Source organism: Papaver somniferum, chromosome 7 (assembly GCF_003573695.1).
Source record: "Papaver somniferum cultivar HN1 chromosome 7, ASM357369v1, whole genome shotgun sequence".
NCBI classification, from domain to species: Eukaryota; Viridiplantae; Streptophyta; class Magnoliopsida; order Ranunculales; family Papaveraceae; genus Papaver; species Papaver somniferum.
The window spans coordinates 92089257-92114410 of record NC_039364.1 but is presented as its reverse complement, the minus strand read 5'-3'; positions in this window follow the sequence as shown (position 1 = coordinate 92114410).

The following is a 25154-nucleotide window of genomic DNA, read 5'->3' as shown; positions in this document are numbered from 1 at the left end:
GCAAATATTACTCGTCTGAGCAAATGTTGCTCATTTGATAAAGTATTGTTAGCATGACCAAATAAAATTAAACTAAAATACTGGCGACCAAACCAAGTATAATTAATTAGAGTGCTGATCATGGGATCAACATAAAATTTAGTGTTTGAATCTGGAATTATGAACCTTGGACTCAAAACCCTAATTTTGATCAATTGCTGAATTGATGATTAATTGATGATTCATTGAAAATCAATTATGAAATGAAGGAGGGACCAGCTACATGGGATGATGAACCGATCATGTAGCGCCCAGATGCTCAAGTGAGCAAAATATCAAAGTCTCTTGCAGACCAGTTGGTGATAGGATGATTAAATGCTGGTTTAATCATTTGTTAAAATAATGCTCGTCTGAGCCTTAGGTGGTAAAACCTAATTAATTACGAAGAGATGAGGGACCGACCAAGGGGTCATGAAACCGGCCATGGGTGGTCATGGGATCGACTGACGATCATTTCATGAAGTCCCAAATTGTTTGGAAGAGTTTGCACCTAATATGAACAAATTAGGTCAAATGATGAAAATATATGGGACCGGCCTCTTGTAAGCCAATGAGCCAACCTTGGTCGGTCAAGGTAATATGATCATGTCATCAAAGTGTTCGCGTCTCAGTCCTGAGAATTTTGATATTTTCTGATGTGCGTTTGAGCAATCATTTTGAGAAAGTATGAAGAAATCAGGGATTTTTGCTGAAACTGAGAAAACTTCATGAGATGAAGAAAAATAATAATAAAAATGAAGGAATCATGAAGTGTGGGACCGGCTATGACCAAGGCATGGCCGTCCGTCCAAAGAGCCCGGTCCCAAGACACTTTTTCTAATTTTATAATATTTTTCATGATTTTAGGGAAATATCATAAAATCAAGGAGTTTGTTGAAATCAAGGAGTTCTCATGAGATGAGAAAAACATAAAAAATAATAATATTAAAATAAGGAACGTGTGGGACCGGCTAAGGCATGACCGACCGGCTAGGGCCCGGTCCCACGAGTTTCCCTAATTTTATATTATTTTTCATGAATTGAAGAAAATATCATGAAATTTAGGAGTTCTGTTGAAATCAAGGAGTTTCCTTGAATTGGAGGAGTTTCCATGAGATGAAGGAACATAAAAAATAATAATAATAAAATAAGGACGTGTGGGACCGGCTTGGGCATGACCGGCCGGCTAGGGCGCTGTCCCACGAGTTTCCCTAATTTTATATTATTTTTCATGGGATGAAGGAAATTTCATGAATTTAAGGAGTTTTCATGAAACGAAGAATATTTGCTCAAATGAAGAGATTTTCATGAGATCAGGGAAAATAATAAAAATATGATAAAATATAAAGTTGGGTGTGGGACTGGCCACGGCACGACCGGCCGGCCGGTGGGCCCAGTCTCCCAGCGACATGATTAATATTTTATTGTTTATTATTTTCTTCCTATTTTGCATAGGTTTATCGTTTCCTTCGTATTTTGGAATGCTCGTTCGTGCATTCAGGTGCTCGTTAGTGCATTATTGCTGAGTACACTTGCACCATTTTGGTCGGGGCTTATTCGATAGTACTCAGATGCCCGTGTGTTGAATATTTATTACTAACCCATGGAATTATGCTGGGAAGAACCATGAATTGAAGTAACAAAATATTACGAAAAACCTAGAATATTTTCCAGGGATTCAGTTAATGAATCTAATGGATTTAGGAATAATTAATTGAGAGCTCTATACTAGTACGATCGTCTAAGAGTATTAATTATTCAGGAATTGAGTGATATGAGCTTGCTGAAGCATCATATTTCTTTTATATAGTCAGGGAAAATATTGTTACATCCTGAAGATGTTATTGCTCTATACTAGCAGACAAGTTGTTTAGGAGCCGTCCAATCTTTCGATTCTATATAGAAGTATTTACTGAAATTGCTCAGTATTTATGAGATATGTCGTTGCCTCAGTTGAGAGACTACACATCTACATATACTCTGAGAGACAGTATTCTCAGTCAGAGATTCTCGCGGCATGAGTTTTCTTGCTTTCGATAAGAGACATGAGCCTCAATACTCATCTGATTGCTGGATCAGGAGTACGTAGAATTATGGGTTTACGATTTTAGCCTTTGTAGAAAATCCACCATCTACATTAAGTCCCCTGCTTAGTAAGGGACAGTCATGTTCCTCAGTCAGCACTGAATGGTGATTTTCCAGTTCCAAATATAAGTAATTGAACTTAGTCGTAATATAATACGTTACCGGATTTTCGATTGCGCGAGTGAACCACGACTTTAACGAAGATCCCAATGGCATGGTAGAGCATCGTCTAATGAGAATAAATTGGTGTTAAACCGCTGATTTGATGACGGAACCTAGGTCGGTTTAGGATTCACGGGCCGGGCCCAAAAAGGAAATCCTTGTGGAACTAAGTTTTGGAAATAAAATTTGGTATAAAAGGGAATTAATCCTCTTTTTTTTTATTTCTTATTGACCGACCACCTCCTTCATCACCTCTTCATCTCATTCACGTCAACAGCAGGAGAAGGAAAAAAGAAAAAGAATCCGTCGGAGCGCCACCGCCGTTTGACCGGAGCGAGCACCGTCCGGACAACTTCCGGCCGGCGCCGACCAGGTACGCGGCCATTTTTTTTTTTGCTGATTTCATGAGTTTTTCATGCTTTGATTATGTTGAAGATGTATACATGTGCATATATGAATGTGAGTTTTGTAGAAAACCCTTGTTTTTTAAGAAAACGTATGTTCGTTCGATCGTTAGTTTAAGAAACTAATAATAATCCCTGACTTAGGAGAGATTTTTTTTTTATACATAGACCTGTGTCCAGTGATAAAATTTTGTTTATGAGCTTTCATGAGAACCAAAACTTTATCTTAAAAGGTGTGAGTTTTTCACAAAATCGAAATAAACCCTCGTTTCGAAGACGTATGATAGTACGAAGGAAAAAGATTTTTTTTATAAAACCATGGCCTGTTCATGGATTTTTTTTTTGTTAGACTGTGGAATATCCACAAATTTTATTTACGTGAGCCTTGCTCACGTCAATTTTTTTTTATTTACGTGAATAAATCACGTTTATTTATATATATATGAATATATATATTAAAAATCAAAACTTGAATTTTGTGTAGTCATTAGAAGTAAACAATTATTTATGATGAAATAATGTTTTAGTTTTCATAACTCCATGGTGAATGTTCATACCGTAGAAATGTTCATGATTTTATGAGAATCTGAGTTTTGTTCCTTTTGCAGTGTTAACTCTTGCATCACCATCACTATTGTTAGTGGAATCGTAAAAAGGTAAGAGTTAAGAATTACCATTTTGGTAGATGCTAGTTGAGCATTTTTCCATTTGCATGATTCCATCATCTTGTCGAAGTTTGTATCTGGATGATGTACTGAAGTAGAATGTTATGTGAACTTTACAGCTACTTCGCAAAGATGTATGATTCTCAAGCTAATGATGCCTCCAGAGATGATACATGTGTAGATAATGATGCTTCCAGGGATGATACATGCATGGATGAGACTTCTATTGGTGAAGAAGAAGAAGAAACACCTGGGATCAAGAATGTTCCAAATGTAGATGATGCGTTTTTTGAGGTTCAACAGGAAACCGAAAAACGTCTCAAAACCCCAGCATATCGTCTTCTGATAAATCCCAGGAGTGTTACTCAAAACAAGTTGGTGACTCCTAAGACAGTAATCTGATTTTGTCTTGAACGAGGACTTTTCCTTGCGTCGATCATAGAGTTTAAGCTTTCTCAACGGCCTTTGGAGAAATTTTCTGGATGGGCGAGGCACATGCTGGGTTTCCCTCGCGTCAGAGCTATGCTGGATCAGGCACAAGTAACAAGGGCCATTCAAGCATCTGGAGACTTGTTTATTTTTCATGATGTGCGAGGCATAGTGGATCTTCTTGCTCGCTGGTGCATTCCGACCCATATTCATATGCAGATGGGGAGAGTTTACTATCACCTTGGAGGATGTAGCTGCCTTGTTGCATCTCCCAATCATAGGTAATCTTCCTGAGGGTCTTTCAACTGAAGAGACGGCAATTTCCAACATCTTTGCAGCAGAAATGGAGCGGATCAACAAGGCGTCTGGCAAATATTGTTATGCTTACTGGTTAACGCGTTGGTGGCCAAGAGATAAGGCTCTTGATTGTCCCGTTGACGGTAGGTTGTCAATTGATTCTTTCTTATGATTATGGCTGTCCAGAGATGTGTTTGAGGATATTGGGACTTTATTGAAGTCATTTGTGATCCCTTTTGCTATCAAGATGGATCAAGGTGAGCAACTCCCGATAGGTAGTCTATTCTTGGGGTTCTTTGTACTCTAATTTAGATTCCCTGATTATAGACTCCAGTGTATTGAATGGCTTCATGAAGATCCAGTGTTATGCCAATACAATGTTTCTCCAAGCTTTATTGTGGGAACATTTTAAGAATTATGCTCGTACTATCTTGCCAGGACCGAATGCGGATGCTCGTCATGTCTTCTCTGGGAAAGATAATGGCAGGATTATGCGCTGGTCTACAAAGCAGCCTCGGTTCAAAACACGTCTCATTGACGTTTTATACAATGAATCTGAGTTCGATTTTCTCCCATGGGTGTCAATTCCTTCTCGCATTTCCCAGCCGAAAACTTTTAATACTGGAGAGAGTACAGTTTTGGCATCTGGTGCAGGTCTGAGTGACGGCGAGAGATCTTTCATGTTGAGTTGCACCCCTGGTCACTTGATATCATCAATATATGGAGAGATTTTGGTGGAAGAATACAACATTGACATGGAAGCTCGACAAATGGGTATGGATCAGTGTGTTCCAACTTTTCGAAGGAGGAAACCATCAGTCGAGCAACTTAGGACCCATTTAGACCGTACGCACGTGGAAGGAAGTAATTACTGGTTCCCTTGCTCTAAGAGAATTACATAAGTAACTCCAGGTTATGTAGACTTTTGGGATCAACAGATCGAGCGTCTACATGATTTTGTAACAACTGATCAACCTCCGGTGAAAGATGCTCCTTCTGTTGATATGATTTCTTCTCGACCAAGATTGAAGTATCTTTCTGGTGATAAACGAAAGACATCTCCAGGATGTTCACAGGTATGAACCCTTTTACATAACCTTCATAAAATTATGATAATTGTATTTTGATCATTGCATCAAATTTTTCCACAGGATGGTCGTAATGTAAGACCTCGATTCCGTGTAGATTTCTCAGAAACAGAAGCAATTATTCATGGCGGAGAAGGCAGGAGTAAGAATTATAAATTGTTATCTAATACCATAAAGTCCCCAGTTGCTTCTTTGGTGAGTTACCAATACCTATTTTGTTGTGCCTTCTTCTTCCGTGTAATTAGGATCGTGAAACCAGCATTTTTTATTCCGTTACAGAACTTTGCTCCATGACGGTCTTCGATTCTCTGCTGCTGGGCAGACAGTTTCTGATTCGAGTGTTGAAGAAGAAGCCGAAGTAAGTATTCCTTCATATAACAAATTATGATGCTTTGTAGATAAAATGCTAATCGTTGAGAATATATCCAGGAGGATGTCTCCATGGAAGTGGAGAGTGCTGGTGATGTTCGTTCATCCTCGGAAAATGGCGATAAAGGAAATTCTCAGAGCTCAAAACCGAATGAAAGCGATAGTGCTCTCGGTGTTGACGCGGATAATTCGGGTTCTTCGAATGCTTCAGAGACTACCCAAGTAAGTATTTCCCTTAGATTTAATCCATAAGAGCATAAAATTCCTGATTTATGAATGGTTGAATGAGAATTCATGTGAATATACGAAAAGTTTTGCCGAAATACGTCACCAGAAATTTCAGATCTTAGCCCTTTAGAAAAAACGCTGTAGAATCTTCATACGATGTCGGATTTTCGCGATCTACCCATGTATCCTTATTCCCAGGAAATTCCAAGATTTATCAAAGAAGCTTTTAGAGTTTTTAGCACTTTTAGGAGGTGAAATCAGCGAAATAGTAAACTTCCAGAAGACTTCCAGAAAATTTTCAGTTGTCATGTAGTCCGATGTTTTGACCACATCTTTTTGCTCGTTCATCCGATTTCTATAAAATTTTGACATGTTGTAGGTAACATCCATACAAAGATAATTGTATATAAATCAACCCTTGATTATTCACCAATTTTTCCCAGTTCATCGTTTTGTACAGGGCAGTGTAAAAATCTTCTCAGACGAGCTTATCGTAAAATATGTTTTTGTGACTCTCACGTTTTTTTCTGATGTCTAGCATGTAACATGAAGAAATTTGATGATGTTAGACCACTTGTATGTTGTAGTTTATGATTTCCTTTGGTTTCATGCTTGGATGATCCTAATCTCATGTAATCTTCGTATTAGGTGCAAAATACTGAAGTTGTGAATGAAGGAGCGAATAATGAAACGAGCAACCCTGGGATTATTGATAAAGAGGTAAACATATCAGCACTTCAAGGCCATGAGAGTGTTGTTGTTGAAGAGACCGAAGCTTCGATTGTTGTTGCTTCAGTAGCAGAAGAAGTTGAACCACATATTGAAGAAACTGTTGCTATGACTGTAGAAGTTGCTCCAATGATTGAGAATCGTATAGTGGTGCATGAATACCCAAGCGCAGAGATTTCTTTTGATCCTCCGTTTGATGCATCACTCCCATATCACGAACTGGTTGGTGGATTCATCCTTCCCATTGGATATGTCGGCTTGTACAAGAAGATATGGAAGAAATTTGGTCACATCATCGTTACCAGAGATCCCAAGCGTGCTTATGCTTTAACAATGCAAGTAATTGTTATCTTGCGTGTTGTAAGTGACACATGCGCTAGGGCCAGAAATACTGTTACTCCAGATGTACTCTTTGATTGGGAGTTCAACTTGGAGAATTCTGAAAGACTTGGCTTCAACGTGAAATGGGCTTCGTAAGAAGATAAATGCTATCAAGGACTCGTATGAAAATAACATACCCTTTCCCAATGATGTTGTATGGAGAAAGAAGAGAAGATCGCTCGGCTGACTGAAGAATTGAACATGGAGAAGGCGGCTTTACAAGTCCTGAAGGATGCAGAGGAGAAAAAATCTTTCTTTGCTGATTTTCTTTGATTTCCCTTTCATAATCTCTTGAACTTCTGGACTTCTGAGAGATGTGAGGTTTTATTTTGGCTTTGATATTGATTGGTTTTGGATTGGTAGATGATTGAGGATTTTCTTTTGGATTTGATAGAGATTTTATTTAATCAAAATGAAGTGAACTTTGATAAATTGTTGAATTCAAATAATGAATGCAAGTATTGCAAACGTTTTGGAGAAATTGAAATACAATGAAAGAAAATACTAAACACCAAATTCCAAACGCCATGAATGCTCAGACGCCCAGTACCTCAAATGCCCAATAATTTCAGGCGTCAAATGCCTTAAGCCAATTCTCATGGATCACCGGCAGGGTCCTCCCATCTGTGTTGATCAGTTTGTAGTAGCCTCCAGTTATGGATCTTGCAACCATGAAAGGTCCTTCCCAATTGGAGCTCCTTGCAGAATGGAGATCACGCTTAGTTGCCTTAAGAACTAGATCTTCTTCCTTGAATTTGTTAGGCTTGGTCGTTCGCGCCTTGAATATCTTCTGTTGATTCGGAATTCCTTGCATGATGGGATTCCATGGTTGCGGCACATATGGACACTCGTGCAGAGGGGAGTATCTGTCATACTGTCTGTTATGCTTAGCCAAATCTTCAGCAATAAATTTTTTGATAGAATGATCAATTTGAAGAGGCTCTGTACTTAACCATTTGGTGTAATATTATTGAGGTGAGGCTATCCACTCATAGTACTTTGCGACGGCTAAGCTTTTGGTGGGAAGAAGTCCCCGGACCAGGGCAATATGGTTAAACATTGGTATTATAGGTGCATGAAGGGGAATCAGAATTTCCTGAGTACGGAACCTTTTGATGAAAGAGTGTGAAATTTCTCCAGGTTCTGCGTAAGTTTCGTCAAGGCTTTAACTTTCCTCCAGATGCTCAAACGGTGGAGTATCCTCTATTTCTTCCAAGTCAGAGTCCTCTTCAACAGCAGGATGTGTTGAAGGTGTTGGAGCCATCTTTCCAGCGTGAATCCAAGTTCTTCCGAGGATCATGTTGTATTCTAGGTCCTATCGAATTATGTAAAACTTTGTCTCAGTGCAGACCGAGCTTTCATTGACCTTAAGGGTGATGTAGCCATACGCGTCTCTGGCAGTCCCTTCGTGATCTCTGATTGCTATGGGAGAATGAGTAACATCTTGCCGGGTAATGCCAGCGGCTCTGAGAGTTTTCAGAGGAATGATGTTGATGGCAGTGCCAACATCAACAAATGCTCTCTTGAATTCATTTCCTTTAATATGCACTGTGGTGAGCAGTCCCCAGTCGTACATTTCTTGGTCAGTGGCTGGAGGTTCATGAGGTACTTATGGAATTGGTAGACGCTTCCCAGATACTATGTGGTTCAAAGCCATGAACAGGTCTCCCCTTTGCGCCTTCGACAGATAGAGCAATTCGCTGACATGCTCGATCAATGACTGAACTGCTTCTTTGACTGGTTGTTCAGGGATGGAGAAAGTCCTGACTGGGAGAGGATCTCTGTGTACTCCTTCAGTCCCCAAGTTAAGTTCTCCTGATTCTATCTTTTCTTTTAAATATGCACTTCAAAGTTCTGCAATCACTTGTGGGATCGTTGACAAACCTATGAAAGCGACAGTAGCGAGGATTTTCCATGGCTTCTTCAGTTGGTTCTTTCTTGACATATGGCAGTTTGATTGCGCCGTCTTGAGCCCAGGCATCTAGAAGTTCAATAACTTCTTCAATGGATCAGGGGAAATCAGGTGCCTCTGGATCAGCTTCCGTGTGTTGAGAAGGAACTTGCGTATTATCCTTTTTTTGCGTCTTTGAAGGTGTTGAGGAAGTATGTTTGCGATGTGGATCGGCTTTTCGCTTGCTCCCTTCTGCGACAACATTTGTGGAAGGTTGGAGATTGTACTTTTTTTTTATAAAGCGTCTGCTACCTCGAGTTTCTCGTGGTTCTTCAGCTTTTGTAGTCTTAGCTCTCTCCAACAAAGCAGGTGCAGTAGTTGTTGATCTCTTGGCCGCTTCATGAAGTTCGGAGAAAGTCTAAAACCTGAGATTTTCCAATAAAGCTCTGTAAACTGGAATCATTCCATTGATGCACAAGTCCAAGAGTTGTTGCTCTGTGACATTTGGATCATGGCATTCCAAAGCTTGAACTCTAAACCTTTTCACATAATCGTTAGGATGTTCGTTGCTCCTTTGAAACATCCTTCCGAGATCAGAGAGGGTGATTTGCTCTAAAACGAAGAAATACTTTCTGTAGAAAACATTAACCACTTCTCCCCAACTTTTGATACTTCCTGGTGCGATGTTGTTGTACCAGGTATATTCCCTGCCTTTCAGAGACTTTGAAAAATCCTTCAGGCGGAAAGTATGATTATGTTCATGTTTTCCCAGTGCTTCCAAGAATCGAGAAACATGTTCTCGAGCATTGCCTGTTCCATCATAAAGTGTGAAGGTTGGAGAGGTGTCACCTTTTGGCAGAGGAATCCTTTGCGTAGAAACAGGGTATGGAGGTTGGTGACGGTGGATAGAAGGCGTTTTGTCTTTTCCACGATCCTCCAAAAGGCGTTCCAGGTCTTTACGAGTGATGAAATTGGATGGCACTGGTGGATTGTCTGCAGCCTTGGGAACTTCCTCATCATCTACTACATGGATCAGAGTGACATCTTTTCTTTTATCTCGAGTTTTCTCTGACATCTTGTCTGTCAGAGTCTTGAGATAATTGCATAGTTCTTTTTGAGTGGAACCCATGTCAGTATGATTCTTCGCAAGAGTTTCTTGCACCTTCATGAGATCACCTATGGTAGGTGGATTTTCTATGATTTCTTTAGGAGACCGGGTGAAGAGTGGATTGTTGATGGCCCCGGTGCCGTCACTTGTAGGGGTGATAGTAGCAGGTTGTGCTGGAGGAGTGATAGTAGCAGGTTGTGCTGGAGGAGTGGTTTTAGCAGTACCACTAGAACTTATGATGTTAGGGTCGGGTGTTGGACCCGGATTGGTAACTGAACCAAACCTAAGACCGACCATCTTTGTGAGAATTAAGATTGCAACCGAGAGAATGATCTCCCACTGTGGTCGCCAATCTGTAGATGGGGCAAAACGAGTTGCTGGTTTTTACAAAATTGAGGAGATGACCGTGCGGAGGAAACTCCTTAAACCGAGTGAACTGTCAAACCTCACACAGATGCACTGCAAGAAGGGAGTGCTTTGAATTCGAGAGATCAATCTGTAGTACTCCGGACTAAACCAAGACAATGGCCATTCCAGAGTAAATTCGGTCACAAAAGAGGATGGGTCGATCTGTAGGAGGAAAGCTGAGAAATGTATGAGATCAATGGTGATCGAGATTGTAGGTGTGTTGTGTATTCTGCATAAGAAAGTTCTGAATGTTTGAATTTGCTCAGTTGAGAGTGATTGCTCAGACGATGAGTTCGTATAGACGGAAGATTGTCTGTATACTACCGGAATTGTAAAACACCTTGATCCCAAGAAGTGTGACGGTTGTTGAAGTCAAAGAGTGGGGAAGTGGGAAATCGTGTCAAAACCAGTTGCTCATCGTGCGGAGACTTGGTTGATTTTCCATCCACTACTTTGCTAACTCCTCCAACTGATTGCACGACTTGCTCACATTCTCATCATGTGTATGAACACACGTGTCGTAGACCTCCAGACCAAAACCCTAGTTAATATCCCCCCATGTGACACGATTGATGTCTCGTGGTTTTAGTTAGTCAGTTGCTGACTTCATGGGACGATGAGTCCATGTTTTGCTGAGTTGAACGTGATTTGCAAATGTTCTGAAACTCACGAATTGAACATTTCTGTTGAGACAGAGGTATAATTCTCGAATAAATGTTGATAGCTAAAGTGAACAAATATTGTTCATTTGATGAGTCATTGAATATTGATAGTTGAACCAATATTCCTTGATGCTAGCAAATGTTGATCATCTGAGCAAATATTGCTCGTTTGATGAATTACTAAATATTGATAGTTGAACCAATATTCTTTAGTGCGAACAAATATTGTTCATCTGAGCAAATGTTGCCCATTTGATGAATTGTTGAATATTGATAGTTGAACCAATATTCCTTAGTCTGAGCAAATATTGCTCGTCTGAGCAAATGTTGCTCATTTGATGATATTGGTAGCATGACCAAATAAATATTAAATTAAAATACTGGCGACCGAACCAAGTATAATTAATTAGAGTGCTAATCATGGGATCAACATAAAATTTAGTGTTTGAATCTGGAATTATGAACCTTGGACTCAAAACCCTAATTTTGATCAATTGCTGAATTGATGATTAATTGATGATTAATTGAAAATCATTTATAAAATGAAGGAGGGACCGACTACATGGGATGATGAATCGATCATGTAGCGCCCAGATGCTCAATTGAGCAAAATATCAAAGTCTCATGCAGACCAGTTGGTGAAAGGATGATTAAATGATGGTTTAATCATTTGTTAAAATAATGTTCGTATGAGCCTTAGGTGATAAAGCCTAATTAATTATGAAAAGATGAGGGACCGACCAAGGGGTCATGAAACCGGCCTTGGGTGGTCATGGGATCGATTGACGATCATTTCATGAAGTTCCAAATTGTTTGGAAGAGTTTGCACCCAATATGAACAAATTAGGTCAAATGATGAAAATATATGGGACCGACCTCTTGCAAGACAAAGAGCCAAACTTGGTCGGTCAAGGTCATACGCTCATGTCATAAAATGTTCGCGTCTCAGTCCTGAGAATTTTGATATATTCTGATGTGCGTTTGAGCAATCATTTTGAGAAAGTATGAAGAAATCAGGGATTTTTGCTGAAACTGAGAAAACTTCATGAGATGAAGAAAAATAATAATAAAAATGAAGGAATCATGAAGTGTGGGACCGTCTATGGCCAAGGAATGGTCGGCTGGCCAAAGAGCCCGGTCCCAAAACACTTTTCTAATTTTATAATATTTTTCATGATTTTAGGGAAATATCATAAAATCAGGGAGTTTTCATGAGATGGGGAAAACATAAGAAATAATAATAATAAAATAAGGGGCGTGTGGGACCGGCTAAGGCATGACCGGCCGGCTAGGGCCCGGTCCCACGAGTTTCCCTAATTTTATATTATTTTTCATGAATTGAAGGAAATATCATGAAATTTAGGAGTTTTGTTGAAATCAAAGAGTTTCCTTGAATTAAAGGAGTTTCCATGAGATGAAGGAAACATAAAAAATAATAATAAAAAAATAAGGACGTGTTGTACCGACTTGGGCATGACTGGCCGGGTAGGGCCCTGTCCCACGAGTTTCGTAATTTTATATTATTTTTCATGGGGATGAAGGAAATTTCATAAATTTAAGGAGTTTTCATCAAACGAAGGATATTTGCTCAAATGAAGAGATTTTCATGAGATCAGGGAAAATAATAAAAATATGATAAAATATAAAGTTGGGCGTGGGACTGGCTACGACATGACCGGCCAGACTGTGGGACCAGTCTCCCAGCGCCATGATTAATATTTTATTGTTTATTATTTTCTTCCTATTTTGCATAGGTTTATCGTTTCCTTCGTATTTTGGAATGCTCGTTCGTGGATTCAGGTGCTCGTTAGTGCATTATTGCTGAGTACACTTGCACCATTTTGGTCGGGGCTTATTCGATAGTGCTCCGATGCCCGTGTGTTGAATATTTATTACTAACCCATGGAATTCTGCTGGGAATAACCATGAATTGAAGTAACGAAATATTACGAAAAATCTAGAATATTTTCCAGGGATTCAGTTAATGAATCTAATGATTCAGGAATAATTAATTGAGAGCTCTATACTAGTACGATCGTCTAGGAGCATTAATTATTCAGGAATTGAGTGATATGAGCTTGTTGAAGCATCATATTTCTTTTATATAGTCAGGGAAAACATTGTTACATCTTGAAGACGTTATTTCTCTATACTAGCAGACAAGCTGTTTAAGAGCCGTCCAATCTTTCGATTTTATATAGAAGTATTTACTGAAATTGCTCAGTATTTATGAGATATGTCGGTGCCTCAATTGAGAGACTACACATCTACATATACTCTGAGAGACAGTATTTTCAGTCAGAGATTCTCGCGGCATGAGCTTTCATGCTTTCGATAAGAGACATGAGCCTAAATACTCATCTGATTGCTGGATTAGGAGTACGTAGAATTATGGGTTTATGATTTTAGCCTTTGTCGAAAATCCACTATTTACAGACCCAAAGTCGAAGACTTTAATAAACAAATCTGTATCACACAGAAAAGTCTACGGTAATAGATAAATCTGTCTCCCACAAAAATACCTATGAGTTTTTGATCCGTCTTTTGATAAATCAAGGTGAACAGGAACCAAATGATAACCCGGACTTACATTCCCGAAGAACAGCCTAGAATTATCAATCACCTCACAATAATCTTAATCAACTAGCGAAAGAAGATATCGCGGAATCACAAACTATGAGATGAAGGTGTTTGTGACTTCTTTTATATCTTTGTTATCGGTGAAATCAATCTCAAGCCAATCTTACGATTGTACTCAAACACGATAGAAACAGCAAGATCAGATCACGCAACTACAAAGCAAATAGTTGGGTTGGCTTCACAATCCCAATGAAGTCTTCAAGTCGTTAACCTACAGGGTCTCGAGAAGAAACCTAAGGTTAGAGGAGAATTGACTCTAGCTAATACAACTAGTGTCACACAGAAGGTGTGGGGATTAGGTTTCCGAGTTGCTAGAGTTCTCCTTTATATAGTCTTTCAAATCAGGGTTTGCAATCAATGTTAGCTTAGTAACAAAGCATTCAATATTCACCGTTAGATGAAAACCTGATTAGATTCAAGCTAATATCTTTCAACAATTAGATCGAACTTAGATTTTTACACACAAATGAAATGCACATTTATTTAGGTTTATGTAACCGTACCCAAACATGTACACTTAGTTGGTTCAAAAGTAGTTGACCAAATGGTTAGCCATATGAGCACTTCCATATCAACCATATTCTTCTTTACCACAAATAGTTCAAATGACTCAAATGAACTAGTTATAGAGTTGTTCAATTGCTTAGATCTTATAGAAGTCTACAAGACACAATCGAAGCAAAAACGATTTGATTCACTCGAATTAATTCATGAACTTTATAGCCACGGTTTGCAAGTATGCATTCTTTAGTTTATATAAGTTTAAGTTCACGAATAACCGTTTAGAAAATAACCAACATAAGTACGCGTACTGGTACGCGAACTTAAGTACCCGGAATAAGTTTACTTTCAGTTCACTAACTCCAGCAGAAATTCACGGGATGTGAACTTCCGACAGTGCGCGTACTGGTAGGCGAACTTTAGTTCCGGTTTTCCTGAGCAGCAAAGTACGCATACTTTGGTTCAAGGAATAAGAACTTACACACGTATGTGTTACCACACAATGTTTATATCCTTCCAAGGTTATATATTTTAAACTCTTATTTCAATCATTGAAACATTCTTAGAGGACGTTATATAGTTGTTGTTCACAATCTATTTTTCATCAAAGCGATTTTCAAATAATTTAAACTAATATGACATTCGTCACTAGTAAAGATGAACTTGGCCAAAGCGAAAGCTTACCAACACATATTTCGAGAAATAGATAAGCGAGATAAACTCGGATCGAAATAGCAAATGTGTATAATCAAAGTCTATATAGCAATACGACTTTTGTCTCAAGATAGGAGATAGAGTAAATAGACTTTTGAATGATATCTAAGTTCAAGTCTCCACATACCTTTTAGTCGATGAAGTCCCACCAGTTCCTTGAGTAGTTCTTCGTCTTTGTATGATGATCGCCATGGAGTCTTGAGCTCAACTACACTTTTTATCCAAGTCCGAGACTTAGCTATAAGTAGACTAGAAATCAAGACTTATATTTTTGATCACTAACATTGACAAACATGCTTGAGATAGCAACGCATGTGAGTTCGACCGAGCAGTGCTCTAACAATCTCCCCCTTTGTCAATTTTAGTGACAAAACTATCAATACATACGGAATACATAAATAAATAAATAAACTTTTGTAGCTTCTCTTCCACATGCCTGATCTCCTTGGTTCTTCAACATTACTTGAAATCTTCGTCACTTCCAAGTACTCCAATGATCCCAAAGGTTGTAAGTTTAGTATCATCGTTGTTGAAAATACGTATCTATAACAATGAGAAACAAGAATTTTCAATCATTGTTACACAGTGTCATAGTATTATTACACAACATCAAAGTTCAATTGTATCACAACTTCGACAACAATACTATGGTGATATGTATCCCTCCCCCTTATTCAATACTCCATCTCACATGGAAACCACTCCCCCTTACATAATGATCCGAAAACCATATGTATTTGTAGTGTGAACTACACATTAATTCTCCCCCTTTTTGTCAATAAAATTGGCAAAGATACGAAAACTAGTGGGATCCTAATGAAATTTCCATAGAGACATTTCATGACCAAAAGAAAACACATATCAACTTTTTAGATCCAATTATACTGCCGAAGCTAGATGCTTTCATCAAGGAGTTTATAAAGATACAAGATAACCCCTATAATATTCCACAGCCGCACTCCCCACAAAGATTTGGCAATTAAGCACAAGTTCAATTAAGAACTCTCCCCCATAAAATGTCATTCCCGAAAGAACAACAAGAGCGACCTTATTTTCACAAGAAAAGAAGGATTTCTTTGGACATAAAAAATTACATACGAATATGAACTTGAATCCAAAAATACTCAATTAAATTAACCACAAGAAAACCCATGATTAATTTAATCGGAAATGCTCAACATAAGAGAACTTACGAAGCCGCACAGTATATACATAAAAAATATGGATCAGGGAAGATCAATACTGCAGAATAGACAAGGATTCATCCTATTTCCCATCACTATTTGCACAATGACATACAATAGACATTATCCTCGTAAACAAAAGTTTTATCCTTTCTTCCATCAAAATATGACATAAAAGGCTTTAACTTTTGTAATGTCAAAAGTTCATTCATTCTTTTATCAATACATGCATATCAACATATGAACGACTTAACTTTTGACAAGGTATGGGACAATCATAGTTCATAGATGCAAACACGCATATCCCATAACAAATTGCAATATATAAAACCATAAAGATTAATACTGCAAAAATCATCTTCCAAACAATTTTTAGAATTTAAAACCAGTAAACCTAAAAAATGAAGATGAAAACGTTGGACATAGCTATGTGTAATCACAATAATGGCTATTCCAAACTCTAGTTATTCTTCTAAACAAAACAAGAAAACAAAATTCTCATCAGAAGATTTACTGGACAAATTAAAATCAACAAGCTAAACATTTACTTATCATCTTCATCATCGGAAACAATCCAAGATGCTTGAATCATGTTCAATTCTTCCTTGATCTTGGGAAACTTAGTTGCAACCGACGAAAATTGTTATTGTATGCACTTCACCCTTGAATTTACCTTACACACACCCTTGTGAATTTTTTGAAGAAGACTCAAGGTGGTAAGATCACAAGAACCGTCAAAGGAATGATCTCTTTGTCTTTTGCACACATTCTCCCTTATACGTCTGAAAGTGCATGGACGAACATGTTTGGGAGCTCCAAGAGAATTGCCAATTGGGTCAAAACCACGTGCACGGAAAATTTGAATAATCAAGCAAGGGAAACCTAACTTCTTGTTTGGTGAAGTCATTTGAAAAATGATGAAACCACAAATATCGAGACTCGGAATACCCAATTCAAGGAAATAGTCCAATTCCGCAAAATCGCGACTCCACCGAGAATTCTCAATTGTGGAGGGACAAAGATTAGAGATACCAAGTTTTCCTAAAGCCATCAAGGCCACACTAAGAACATTAGTAAGAAAATTCCCTTGATTCCAAGCAACCTTCCTACCACAAAGACCATGAGAGATGTCTTCATACGATGGTCGTTCATCACTTGGCCTAGGTAGACGAATATTACCCAACGAAATTTTGATAATCTTCGAAATCAATTCTCTATTAAAAATAAACCTTTCTCTATTTATCATGGTTTTGAATTCCATTTTTTCAAGATCAACATCATGAATGTTGGCATAGAAAATTCTTGTGAGAGTATCAAATCCTTGACCAAGACCATCAAAGATGTTTACAAGATTGAATTTTTCAAAGCAAACTAAATCCTCTTTATGTCCACTAGATGAATCCAATTTATTTTTTAAAATAAAACCCTTAGATGAAATCCTTTCAAAAACATCAGCACAAGAATCATTGACAAACCTAATCCTAAGAGAATTTTGGTCTAAAGGAAGATTCATGCTAGAAGAACCCAAACTTTTTGAAGTTATTTTTGAAACCCTGAAATTCATCATGAGATCTAGAAATTGGAAAGAAACAAGAGGAAATCACTTACTTGGAATGAACTTTGACCACCCCTTCGTCTTATTTTTCTCCCAGGAGTTTCAATGGAAGAAATTCATGAACCCTAGAAAGTTCACGTACGCGGACTGATGGGATGAAGAAGAAGGTACGCGTACTTCTTCTTTATATGCCCCACTAATGGGCTTTGACCCGTTTATGAACCGCGACCCACAAGAGGGATGTGAGATTTTCTTTGATGTTCGCACATCAAGGTTGTGCATCCCGTGACAACACAAATTGTGAGAGGAGACGGATGCAGTAGAAAGCTTATTCGAAAAACCAAGAAGGATAGAATATCATTTTAACCCAACTGTACACAAATCAAACCATTTCTTGCCCCATCCCAAGATATATATACAAATGGGGTAGAGCCAAACTTGTTACCAAGGGGCACTATGTGCAGAGAGACTTTCATGCACTATTCCTGGTTGATATTTGTGAGCAGTGCTAGTGATATAATCATAGTAATGATGATAATCAGGGTTACTAGAGATTTCTATCTTCCTTTTTGTTTGACCACGAAGAAGATTTTTCCGATAACATGAAACTGTGTCAATGCCATGAGAACCCGTTTTATTGAATTTTCTTGTGTTGACACCAAGTTTAGTTCGTACACCATGAAGTGCTGAACTTTTATCGGAACGACTCTTAGACTTAGCGGAGTTAAGTTTTTCTAAGAATCTAAAAACGATTTCGAAGGATCCAAACAGGTCTTTGTCAATTGATCCATCACGATAGTAATCCTCAAAAAGATTAAGAGTTAATCTAGTGAGATTCCATATCTTTGAGCGTAAAGAACGTTTTCTCAATCTTCCTTTCCTCTTAATTTTTTCTTTAGATTGTTTCTCATCTAAGTTTTCCAAAGTCTTAGATGAATAGAGATTATCATGAGACACCAGAGGATCTGTCTGCAATAATCTTCGAACAATCTTTAAGGAATTATGGGGTGCATTACAGATGCCAATAGAAAGTTTTCCAAAGAAATTTCCCATAGGATAAATTTTTAAGGATCAATCAAACACAAACTTATTAGGTTTATAGTGTTTTCCTGCTCTGATACCAATTGAAAAAGCGGGGGTCTAACAACCACACCCAATATTTCGCTTAGCAATATGTATGGACTAACTCCAATATACTTTTAATAAAATCAACTAGTCAGTCAGACACAATATTAATAAAAGTATATCAAAGAGTTATATCTCACTTTCTCGATTCAATACTTACTCAAGAAAATAGAAATCTGCGAGTCTAATTGAATACAAGAGAAATCACTTGAACAGTACCAAAGACCAATGTTCAAGGATCAATAAATTTCAATCAACAACCAAAGGTTTGATTTTCCAATTGATTGATTCAAACGCACAACCGGTGATATTTCAATTATATAACAAAATATAATGCGGAAAAGAAATAACACAGACACTAGAAGTGTTGTTAACGAGGAAACCGCAAATGAAGAAAAACCCCGGGACCTAGTCCAGATTGAACACACACTGTATTAAGCCGCTACATATACTAGCCTACTACAAAATAACTTCGATCTGGACTGTAGTTGAACCCCAATCAATCTCACACTGATCCAAGGTACAGTTGCGCTCCTTACGTCTCTAATCCTAGCAGGATACTAAGCACTTGATTCCCTTAGCTGATCTCACCCACAACTAAGAGTTGTTACGACCCAAAGTCTAAGTCTTTAATAAAAAAATTTGTATCACATAGAAAAGTCTACGGTAATAGATAAATCTGTCTCCCACAGAAATACCTACGAGTTTTTGTTCCGTCTTTTGATAAATCAAGGTGAACATGAACAAATTGATAACACGGACTTATATTCCCGAAGAACAGCCTAGAATTATCAATCACCTCACAATTATCTTAATCGACTAGCGAAAGAAGATATTGCGGAATCACAAACGATGTGACGAAGGTGTTTGTGACTTCTTTTATATCTTGCTTATCGGAGAAATCAATCTCAAGCCAATCTTACGATTGTACTCAAATACGATAGAAACAGCAAGATCAGATCACGCAACTACAAATAAAATAGTTGGGTCTGGCTTCACAATCCCAATGAAGTCTTCAAGTCGTTAACCTACAGGGTCTCGAGAAGAAACCTAAGGCTAAAGGAGAATCGACTCTAGCTAATACAAGTAGTATCACACATAAGGTGTGGGGATTAGGTTTCACAGTTGCTAGAGTTCTCCTTTATATAGTCTTTCAAATCAGGGTTTGCAATCAATGTTAGCTTAGTAACAAATCATTCAATATTCACCGTTAGATGAAAACCTAATTAGATTCAAGCTAATATCTTTCAACCGTTAGATCGAACTTAGCTTGTTACACACAAATGAAATGCACGTTTATTTAGCTTTGTGTAACCGTACCCATACATGTACACTTAGTTGGTTCAACAGTAGTTAACCAAATGGTTAGCCATATGAGCACTTTATCAACCATATTCTTCTTTACCACAACTAGTTCAAATGACTCAAATGAACTAGTTAGAGAGTCATTCAATTGATTAGATCTTATAGAAGTATACAAGACCAATCGAAGCAAAAACGCATTCCTTAGTTTATATAAGTTTAAGTTCACGAATAACCGTTTTTAGAAAATAACCAACTTAAGTACGCATACTGGTACGCGGACTTAAGTACCTGGAATAAGTTTGTTTTCAGTTCACAAACTCCAGCAGAAATTTACGGGACGTGAACTTCCGAAAGTGCGCGTACTGGTACACGGACTTTAGTTCCGGTTTTCCTGAGCAGCAAAGTACACATCCTTTGGTTTAAGTAATAAGGACTTACACACGTATGTGTTACCACACAATGTTTATATCCTTCCAAAGTTATATATTCTAAACTCTCATTTCAATCATTGAAACATTCTTAGAGGACGTTATATAGTTGTTGTTCACAAGCTATTTTTCGTCAAAGAGATTTTCAAATAATTGAAACTAATATGACTTTCGTCACTAGTAAAGATGAACTTGACCAAAGCGAAAGCTTACCAACACATATTTCAAGAAATAGATAAGCGAGATAAACTCGGCTCGAAATAGCAAATGTGTATAATCGAAGTCTATATAGCAATACGACTTTTGTCTCAAGATAGGAGATAGACTAGATAGACTTTTGAGTGATAGATAAGTTCAAGTCTCCACATACCTTTTAGTCGATTAATTTCCACCAGTTCCTTGAGTTGTTCTTCGTCTTTGTATGATGATCGCCATGGATTGAGCTCAACTACACTTTTTATCCTAGTACGAGACTTAGATATAAGTAGACTAGAAATCAAGACTTATAGTTTTGATTACTAGTATTGACAAACATGCTTGAGATAGAAACGCATGCGAGTTCGACCAAGCAGTGCTCTAACACACAGAAAAGTCTACAGGAATAGATAAATCTGTCTCCCACAGAAATACCTACGATTTTTGTTTCATCTTTTGATAAATCAAGGTGAACAGGAACCAATCGATAACACGGACTTATATTCCCGAAGAACATCCTAGAATTATCAATTACATCACAATAATCTAAATCGTATGATGGCGAAACTAGATATTGTGGAATCACAAACGATGAGACGAAGATGTTTGTGACTACTTTTCTATCGAAGAAATTAATCTCAAGCCAATCTTACGATTGTACTCAAATACGATAGAAATATAAAGATCATATCACGCAACTACAAAGAAAATAGTTGGGTCTGGCTTCACAATCCTAATGAAGTCTTCAAGTCGTTAACCTATAGGGTCTCGATAGAAACCTAAGGTTAAAGGAGAATCGATTCTAGCTTATACAACTAGTATCACACAAGAGGTGTGGGGATTAGGTTTCCCAGTTGCTAGAGTTCTCCTTTATATAGTCTTCAAATCAGGGTTTGCAATCAATGCTACCTTGGTAACAAAACATTCAATATTCACCGTTAGATGAAAAACTAATTAAATTCAAGTTAATATCTTTCAACCGTTGGATGGAATCTTAGCTTGTTATACACACATGAAATGTAACTTCGTTTAGGTTTGAGTAACCGTACCTAAACGTGTACAAGTCGTTGGTTCAATGGCAGTTAACCATAGGTTAGCCATATTAGCACTTTCATATCAACCTTATTCTTCTTTACCACAACTAGTTCAAATGAATCAAATGTAATAGTTAGAGAGTTGTTCAATTGCTTAGATCTCATAGAAGTATACAAGACACGATCGAAACAAAAACTTTTTTGATTCACTCGAATCGATTCATGAACATTATAGCCACGGTTTGCAAAGATTGCATTCCTTAAAATTCAAATGTCTTAGTTCACGAATTAAACTATTTTTAGAAAATAACCTACTTAAGTACGCATACTGGTACGCGGACTTAAGTACCCGGATTAAGTTTGTTTTCAGTTCACAAACTCCAGTAGAAATTCACGGGATGTGAACTTCTGACAGTACGCGGACTTTAGTTCATGTTATCCTGAGCAGCAAAGTATGCATACTTTGGTTCATGGATATTGGACTTACACACATATGAGTTGTCTCACAATGTTTATATCCAACCATGGTTATGTATTCCAAACTCTCATTTGAAACATTCTTCGAGAACGTTATATAGTTGTTGTTCACAAACTATTTTTCGTCAAAGCGGTTTTCAAGTGATTGAAACTAATATGACTTTCGTCACTAGTAAATATGAACTTGGCCAAAGCGAAAGCTTACCAACACATATTTCGAGAAATATATAAGCAAGATAAACTCAGCTCGAAATAGTACATGTGTATAATCATAGTTTATATAGCAATACGACTTTTGTCTCAAGATAGGAGATAAAGTAGACTTTTGAATGATAGTTAAGTTCAATTCTCCACATACCTTTTTGTCGATGAAGTTCCTTGAGTAGTTCTTCTTCTTTGCATTATGAATACTGTTGAGTCTAGAGCTCAACTACACTTTCTATCCTAGTCCGAGACTTAGCTATTAGTAGACTAGAAATCAAAACTTATAGTTTTGGCAACTAAACTTGACAAACAAGCTTGAGATAGCAACGCTTGCGAGTTCGACCGAGCAGTGCTCTAACATTAACCACAAGACAACCCATGATTAATTTAATCGGAAATGCTCACATAAGAGAACTTACAGAGTCGCAGAGTATATACACAAAGATGTGTATCAGGGAAAGACCAATACTGCGGAATAATCAAAGATTCATTCTATTTTTCATCATTATTTGCACAATGACATATAATAGACTTAATCTTTGTATACAAAAGTTCATCCTATCTTCCATCAATATTTGCATAAAGACATAATAGGCTTAACTTTTGTAGTCAAAAGTTCATTCTATCTTTTATCAATACTTTCATACCGACATAAAATAGAGTTAACTTTTGAACAAATATGGGACAGTCAAGGTTCACGGACGTAAACATCATATCCCATAACAATTTGCAATATATAAAACCATAAAGATTAATACTGCAAAAATCATCTTCCAAATCACTTTTAGAATTTAAACAAATAAACCTAAAAAACATTGCAAGATGAAAACGTTGGTAATAGCTATGTGTACTCACAATAATGGCTATTCCAAACCCTAGTTATCCTTCTTAAAAACACAAGAATAAATTCTCATGGGAAGTTTCCTAGAAAAAATAGATAAGGCACGAAAATCTAATCATCATCTTCCTCATCGGAGACCATAAATGTGGCACGAACTTCATCCATGTCCTCCTTGATTTCAGGAAACTTAGTAGCAATCACGTGTAATTGTTCTTGCACACACCTTATCTTGGCATTAATTTTACAAACACCCTTGTGAATTTGATGAAGAAGTTTCACGGAGAAAGAATCACATGAGTCAACAGGAATTTCACATCTTTGTCTCTTGCAAGCATTTTCCTTCATACGTTTGAAAGTACAAGGGCGAACAAGCTTGGGAGATTCAATATAGTTGCCAATGGGAGTAATGGAGAAAGTGCGACAAATTCGCTCAATCAAGCAAGGATAGCCTAACTTCTAGTTGGAAGAAGTCATCGACAACATTTGATAAATGATAAACCCATAAATGTCGAGACTTTGAGTTCCCAACTCAAGGAAATAGACCAACTCCGCAAATTCACGACCCCAACGAGAATTCTCAATCGTGGAGGGACAAATATTAGAAATACCAAGTTTTCCAAAATACATCAATTCAAGACTAAGATGAGTAGTAGGAAATTTCCCTTCATTTCAATCAACACTCTTACCACAAATACCATTAGAAATGGTTTCATAAGATGGTCTTTCACGACTAGGTCTTGGGAGGCGAAAAATCCCTAGGAGAATTTTAGTGATCCTTGAAATCAACTCTCTATTAACAAGAATATTTTGTCTATTTATCATGGTCTTGAATTCCATGTCATCATAATTAACATCATAGATGTTAGCATAGAAAGTTCTTGTAAGAGTGTCAAAACCTTCACCAAGACCATCAAAGATGTTTCCAAGATTAAACTTTTCAAAACATACCAAATCTTTTTTATGTCCACTAACAAAATCCAATTTCTTTTCTAGAATAAACCCATTATATGAAATTCTTTCAAAAACCTTGCCATATGAATCATTGACAAATCTAATTTTTATAGAATTTTGATCTATAGGTAAGTTCATGCTAGAAGAAGATGAATAACCCAAGTTTTATGAGACTTCTTTTGAACCTTGAAATTCCTCATGAGATTTAGAAATTGAGAGAGATTAGAGGAAGAGAAGACTTACTTGATATATACCTTGAAAAACCTTTTTCACTTTTTGATATCCAAAGATGTTTGATGGAGAAACCACATGAACCCTAGAAAGTTCACGTACACGGACAAGTAGGGAGATAGAAGAAGGGTACACGTACCACTACTTTTATGGACCCAAAGATGGGCTTGGACCTGTTCTTGAACCGCGACCCACAAAAGGAATGTAGGATTTTTGTGTTTAGTACCAAAGGATCGCAACCTGTGAGGACACAGTATAAAGCAACAAAGATATTAGAAGGACTACATACTTTTATCCTTGGGTGAACAAACTAATAAAAGGAAATCAGTCACGGAGTTTTTCAAAAAAAAAAAAATTAACCCAAGTTCAAACCAAATCACACAGATACTTGCCGCATCTCAAGTTATATACAAATGGGGTAGAGCTAATCTTGTTACCAAGAGGCATGATGTGCAGAGTCAACCTCATGCACAGTTTCCGGTTGATATATGTGAACAGTACTGGTGATATAATCATAATAATGATGATAATCAGGGTTAATAGAACTTTTTAACTTCTTTTTCTTATGATTAGGAAAAAATGTTTCTGACATTTAGAACCTGCATCAAACCAGCACGAATCCTGTTTATTGAACTCATGTGGGTTGATAGCATGTTTAGTTCGTATATCATGCTTGCATGATTTTGTCAGACACTGAACTTTTATCAGAACAGTTCTTTTCCTCAATCAAATTGAGTTTATCTAAGAATTTGAAAACTCCTTCAAAAGCTTTAAATAGATATTTGTTAATAGATCCATCATGATAGTATTCCTCAAAAAGATTAAGAACCAATCTAGTGAGATTC